The sequence below is a fragment of the Bos grunniens genome, chromosome 28, assembly GCF_055505025.1.
Source record: "Bos grunniens cultivar Pamir isolate PY7600 chromosome 28, Bosgru_T2T1.0, whole genome shotgun sequence".
NCBI lineage: Eukaryota > Metazoa > Chordata > Mammalia > Artiodactyla > Bovidae > Bos > Bos grunniens.
Window position 1 is genome coordinate 38,400,192 of NC_141192.1, and position 7,159 is coordinate 38,407,350.

Below are 7,159 nucleotides of genomic sequence, written 5' to 3' on the forward strand. Positions count from 1 at the left end.
GGGAATGTGGAGTCTTAGCCACTGGACCATCAGGGAAGTCCCCAATTTGCTAATTTTTAAAAAAGGATTTAAAATTGAAATTCATGAGCAAGTTTGGCCTGTGATTTGGAGATTTTCTGTTTGCCTTTGCAGATGGGCTCACTGCCAAGTGGGACTGCCAGGTATGAGGATATGAGTGTCTTCAGTAACTCTCTGGTTTACAGTTGGGCTGAGCCAAAGGGGAGCCCTGGCAGGAGGTGGGAGAGGAAAGTGAGGTCACTACAGACTGGCTGTGTCCTTTGATAGAAGGTCCTCTCAGAGCGGCCTACTCTACTTCACTCTTTATCTTTTGTGGTTTTGATAACGTCTCTCTTCCCTGTTTCCCATCCCAGGTACAAATGCCTCGTTTCCCTTCGACCACATGCTGCAAATGAGTCCTCTCCAAATCATCTAATTTCCTGCTGGGGCTTTCACTGATGCAGTTTTATAATCAAGTTTTACAATCAAGCCTATGATAGCTTAATAACAGAAGGTGAGGGCTCTTCCTTCTTTATCTATACTCTGGAATAGAACTGCTTCCTTGGTAGAAAAAGTTAAAAGTTTGGTAGAACTTGGTGAAACCATCTGGGCCTGCTGCTGCTGGGAGAAGAGTTTTACCTACTCAGTTCAATGTCATTCGTGGTTGTTGAACTATTAACACTTTCCCTCTCTAGGGTCAGTTTGGTAAGTTGGAAATGCATTCATTTGCAAACTTCCTGGCCTTTATTTTTTACACTATTTTCTTATCAACCTTTTTTTCCCCCTATACAGCATTTTAATTGTCACTTTAAAAATAATAAACTTTATTATTTTTTAGAGCAGTTTTGGGTTCACAGCAAAATTGAGCGAAAAGTACAAAGGGTTCCTATATACCCACTTTCCCCACATTTGCACAGCCTCCCTTCTTATCAACATCCCTCACCACCGTGGTAGGTTTGTTATCGTTGATGAACCTGCGTGGCATCATTGCCACCCGAAGTATGTAGTTTACATTATGATTCACTCTTGATGCTGTGCCTTCTATGTGTTTTGGCAAATGTATAATCACATGTATCCACCATTACAGTAACCCAGAGTATTTTCACTGGTCTACAAATCCTCTATATTCTGCATATTTATTACCACACTTCGCCCCTGCCCAAGCCCCTAGCAACTTCAGCACTTTTCATTCTTAACCTTTTTATTTGTATCCTTTCTTTTTTAAGTTTGTTGATTTTATTAATCTTTATAAAACCCAACTATCAGCTTTTAAAATCCTATGGTAAAAAAAATAAAATAAAACAAAATCGTATTGTAATTTGTTTTTTATTTCATTAACTTCTCTTTATTATCTTTTTCTTTTTATTTCTTAGGGTTTATTTTTAACTCTTTTTTTCCTAAGTTTCAAACTTGATTAGTTTTTCTGCCTTCTTTCCTAATGCAAGCATTTAAGACTACAAATTTCTATTTAAGTGGCATTTTAGCTGTGTCTTGCAAAACGCCTTTTATTTCTAATATGGTATTTACATTATAGTTTGACTGGAAATATCTCCTCATCTCAGTTTTGATTTCTTTTTTGATCTATGGGTTATTTAGAAGAACTTCTAAATATTTTAGCTTTTCTATTTATCTTTTTATTATTGATTTTTAACGTCATTGCATTCTAGTTAAAGAATATCGTTTGTAAAATATTAAACTGTTATAATTTGTTAAAATTGGCTCTCTGGCTGAGTATGTCATAGATTTTCATAAATGTCATATGTGCTTGAAAAATTATGTAATATGTAGTTGTTATGTATAGGTTTTCTTTACAGATCCTTTAGATCAAGCTTGTTAATTGTGCTGTTAAAATACATGTTATGTTTTCTGACTTCTCACTTTTTTATTCTATGAAAGGATGTGCTAAACCTTCCTACTGTGTTGGAGGTTTTGTCTCTTTCTTGTTATAGTTCTTTCCATTTTTCCTTTATACATTTTGAGTCTCTTGTTAACTAGTTACAAATTCAGATCTGCACCTTTTATCTTTGTGTACTGAATCTATCTCTAGCAATTATTTTTTGGTCTTAAAGTCTATTTTAATTCATATTAATTATTAATACATTAGCCTATATTAGGCATGCCTGGAATATTGCATTCTATCTATTTTCACTCTTTCTGTATTATTATATTTCAGTTGTATCTCTCTTAAACATCATAAAGCTGAATTCAGTTTCTACTACTCAATCTGACGATCTTTGTCATTTAATGGCAGCATTTAGTTGTTTTTATTTATTGTAATTATAATTTTAGAATTATTTTTTACCATCCTTTTGTGATTCATGTTTGTCTTGCATTTTTCTTTGATTTTTCTATATTTCTTGACCTTTTTTTTGATTGAATGAATATTTTTTTCTTATTCCATTTATATTCCCATACAGGTTTGGATGCTCTGTTTCTCATTTCTATTGTGTTAGTAGTTAACCTTACACGTTTAACATGTGAAGTTAATTATTATCTTTTCCTTCCTCTGGAATAATGTGAAATCTTAGAATACCTAAATTCCCATCATTCTCTCCAGACGTGTGTGGTATTATTGTCAAGTATTTTAGTTCTGACTTGTTTTACTTTAATTGCATAAATGGAGCATAATTATCATTGTTTTACATCATCCCTTTCTACTTAGATTTACCCATGCATGTTTTGCTGTTCATTTATTCTTGCATTCAGATCTTCCTCTTCTGGGATCATTTTACTTCTTTCTGAAGTGACTGAGAGTCTGCTTGATTTGAATTGTCTAAAAATGCTCTTTTTCCCTCTTCTTGAAAAATATTTTCCATTTTGGTTGGGCATACAAACAGGAGTGGGTTAAATTTCTTTCCCTCTGTTGACAGAGGAATGGCATTTGGAAACAACTGTTCTTTATCTGTTTGGGATTTTCTAGGTCAGCATTTAAATGTCTATTTCCTACACAACTCATAAATACATTTTCCTCATTTTTTTCGAACAATAACTGAAATACTGATTGAAAATTTTTTTCACAAATATTTTTTCACAATTGTTGCAAAAGTGCAATCCTGCACTTTATGCAGTTGAATTTTTTAGACCCTGCTTATCACATTATGACAAGGCTTTACCCACCTTCTCTGTGTGTAACTTGTTATTTCCATCTTAAAGGTTTATGAGCAGAAGTTAGTAATTTTAGAAGGCAGTGACCAAGATGGCAGACCCTGAGCTCATCTCCTCCCACATGCACACCAAAATTACAACTCTTTACAGAGCAACTATTGATGAGAATGACCTGAAGACTAGCAGAAAATATTTTCCACGACTAAAAATATAAAGAAGGAACTACAACAAGAGGGGTGGGAGATGCAATATGGTCAAGCCCCACGTCCTGGGTGGGTGACCCACAAATGGGAGGATCATCGCAATGGCAGAGTTCTCCCTGAGGAGAAAGGGGTATGCGCCCCACATCAGCACCCCCAGCCCCGGGGCCTGGCACTGAGCGGACAAGCCCCCAGAACATCTGGCTTTGAAGGCCAGCAGAGCATGAGGACAGGAGGGGTGGAGGGCTGTGGGAAACAGAAACTCACTCTTAAAGGGCACATGCAAAATCTCTCATGCTCCAAAACCTAGCACAGAGGCAGTACTTTGAGATGAGCCTGGGTCAGACCACCTTGGAGAACCTCCTGGAGAGTCAGGAGGCAACCAGGACTCCCCCGGGGGACACGTGCTGGCAGCAGCCACTCTGGGGAACTTGTTCTACCACAAGGAAACTGGCACTGGCAAACACTTGTTTGGAGTCTTCCCACTTGCCTATTGGGCTTCTTTGGTGACTCCGATGGAAAGGAGTCCACCTGCAATGCAGGAGACCCGGGTTCGATCTCTGGGTTGGGAAGATCCCCTGGAGAAGGGACTGGCAACCCACACCAGTATTCTTGCATGGGGAATCCCATGGATAGAGGAGCCTGGAGGGCTACAGTCCCTGGGGTTGCAAAGAGTCGGACACAGCTCTATCTTAACACACACACACACTTCCTTCTAGCCTATTAGCACCAGAGTCTTATCTTTCCTCCAGTTGAGTAGCACCAATTACCAATCCTGGGACCTCTTAGGTCAAGAGGTCAGCTGTGTGGGGACCCAGCCCTACCCACCAGCAGGCCCAGGATGTGAGCTTGCTCACCACTGAGCTGGTACTAGTACTGAGATCCCCAGGCTCTACTACCAGCCATCCTGGGACCCAACCCCATCCACCAGAAGGCTGAAACCAGTCTCAGACATCCACTCCGCCCCCAGGACCCCATAGCCAGTTGCTCTGGGACCTAGCCCTGCCCACCAGTGGGCTGGCATCAGCAGTGAGCTACACAGCCAGCTGCACTGGGACTTGGTCACACTCAGCAGAGTGGTGGAAATCACCCAAGCCCAACAGAAAAATGAAAAAGAATTTAAGAGACCTCTGGGACCACATCAAACATACTAACATTCACATTATAAGGGTCCCAGGAGAAGTGAGAGAAAGGGACAGAGAAATTATTTGAAGAATAATAGCTGAAAACGTCCCTAATCTGGGAAAGGAAACAGACATTGAGGCCCAGGAAGCAGAGAGAGTCCTGATCAAGAGGTCCACATCAAGAAAGATAATGATTTAAAATGGCAACAATTGGGACTTCACTGCAGATGCAGTGGTTAAGACTCCCTGCTTCCATTGCAGGGGGCGAGAGTTTGATCCCTGGTTGGGGAACTTAAGATCCTGCATGCCATGCTGTGCTTAGTCGTTTTTTGCAACCGCATGGACTGTAGCCTGCCAGGATCCTCTGTCCATGGGGATTCTCCAGGCAAGAATAATGAAGTGGGTTGCCATGCTCTCCTCCAGGGAATCTTCCGAACCCAGGGATCGAACCCAGGGTCTCCCACATTGCAGATGGATTCTTTACTGTCTGAGCCACTAGGGAAGCCCTGCCATGCCATGCAGTGTGGCAAAATAAAAAAAAAAAAAGGGCAACAATTAAAAATAGACTCTTTTTTTTCAAGGAAAAAGCAACTAGTTACATACAAGGGAACTTCCATCAGACTGCAAGCTGACATTTCGGCAGAAGCCTTGCAGGCCAGAAAGAAGTGGCACAATATTCAAAATGATGACAGGAAAAAAGCTACAACCAAGAATACCCTACCTGGCAAGCCTATTATTCAGATTTGAAAGAGAGATAAAGAGTTCTACAGACAAGCAAAAGCTAAAAGAGTTCAGCACCTCTAATCTGGCTTTTCAAGAAATGTTAAAGAGATTTCTCTAAGCAGAAAAGATGCAACGAGAAATGTGAAAATTATGAAAGGAAAAATCTCATTGGTAAAGGCAAATATACAGTAAGAGTGGTGGATGAACCACTCATAAAGCTAGTGGGAAGGGTAAAAGACAAAAGCAGTCAAAATCACCCCTACTTCCAGTAAGTAGGTAAGGGGTAAACAAGGGTGAGGTCACAAATGTTAAACACGTGGTGGGGGAGTGAAAATGCAGGGTGGTTAGAATGCATTCAAATTTAACAGATTATCAACCTAAAATAATTGTATAATGTGTGTGTGCTCCGTCATGTCCGACTCTTTGACACCCCATGGACTATAGCCCTGCCAGGCTCCTCTGTCCATGGGATTCTCCAGGCAAGAATACTGGAGTGGTTTGCCATTTCCTTTTCCAGGGAATCTTCCCGACTCAGGGATCGAACCCATGTCGCTTGTATCTCCTGCTTTGGCAGGTGGATTCTTTACCACTAGCACCTGGGAAAACCAAGATAATCAAAAACATGTTGGTATATATACACCTCATAATAACCCCAAACTAAAAACGGTAATATATATATAGACAGACGCTTTACCGCCTGAGCCACCAGGGAAGTCTGAAGTCAGTGAGATTTACACACACACACACACATACACAAAAGAGAAAGGAATCCAATGTAACACAAAAGACAGTTATCAAATTATGAGAGAAAAGAGCAAAAGAAGAAGAAAGGAATGAAAGAGAATGACAAAACAACCAGAAAACAATTAACAAAAATATTGTAATTTTTTAAACGTGCTTTTACTGTGGTAAAAGTCACATAATATAAAACATGCTACTTTAACCATAGTTAAGTGTACAGTTTAGTGGCACTAAGTACTGTTGTGCAATTTTACCATCATCCATCTCCCCAAATTTTCACCTTCCTAAATTGAAACTGTCCCCATTAAACCCTAGCTCCACATCTCTCCCTACACTCACCCTCTGTCCCCTGGCATCTACCAATGCACCTTCTGACTCTATGACTTTGACTGTTCTAGGTATCTTGTATAAGTGGAGTCAAATACCTAATGTACATTGGAGTGCAAAAATATTAAATATTTGCTTTCAACCATCAGCATAATTTCAAGAAGAAAAAAAGTCTCTTTATCCATATATTTGCCATTTCTGTTGCTCTTCATTCATTTTTGATATTCCAAGTTGCCTTCCGATATCATTTCCCTATATCTGAAAAATTTATTTATTGATTCCATGTCATTGGGTCTGCATCCTTAGATGGGGTTGGAGACATCTGTGAAGCAAGAAGAACTTCACGCATCCCCAGGGTCCTGCAGTTCTGCACTCTGGGCCTCCTGCCTCCCCTTCCTTCTACAGGCTCCTCTTCGCAAGCAAGCCCTTCCGCTGGACTTCTGCTCCTTGATATTCAGAGACAGTCCTTACCTTGTGTAGGTTCATTTGTATTTAAGTCCTATATTTAACTGTGACATTAAAGGCTGGCTTCCCTTTAAAAGAATTTCAAGTTTTAGAGGTCAGCTGGTGTTGTGGACTGAATGCTTGTGCCCTTCCCCCCTCCCCCACAATTCACACAATGAAACCCTAACTCCCAGTGTGATCGTATTAGGAAATGGGGCTTTAGGGAGGTGATTTGGTCTTGAGGGTAGAGTCACCATGATGGGATTAGAGTCCATATAAGAAATATCCTTTCTTATATTCTATAGAGATATTTCACTTTGCCATGTAAAGACACAGAGAGAAGGTGGCTGTCTATAAGCCAGGAAGAGAGCCCTCACCAGAACCTGACCATGCTGGTATCAGGATCTTGGAAAGGTCCAGCCTCTAGAACTGTGAGAAATAAATATGTAAGCCCCTTGGTGCGTAGCGTTCTGTTACAGCCATGCTGATTGAGGCAGA

General features: G+C 40.3%; 1 long non-coding RNA gene across 1 annotated transcript; it reads left to right on the forward strand.

Annotated features, from left to right (window-relative positions):
* The first annotated feature begins 371 nt into the window (after positions 1–371).
* On the forward strand, positions 372–6,761 carry LOC147343161 (uncharacterized). The gene is made up of 2 exons (XR_015157157.1): positions 372–511; positions 6,524–6,761. It is a non-coding gene; the product is annotated as an uncharacterized LOC147343161 (long non-coding RNA).
* Positions 6,762–7,159: the final 398 nt, after the last annotated feature.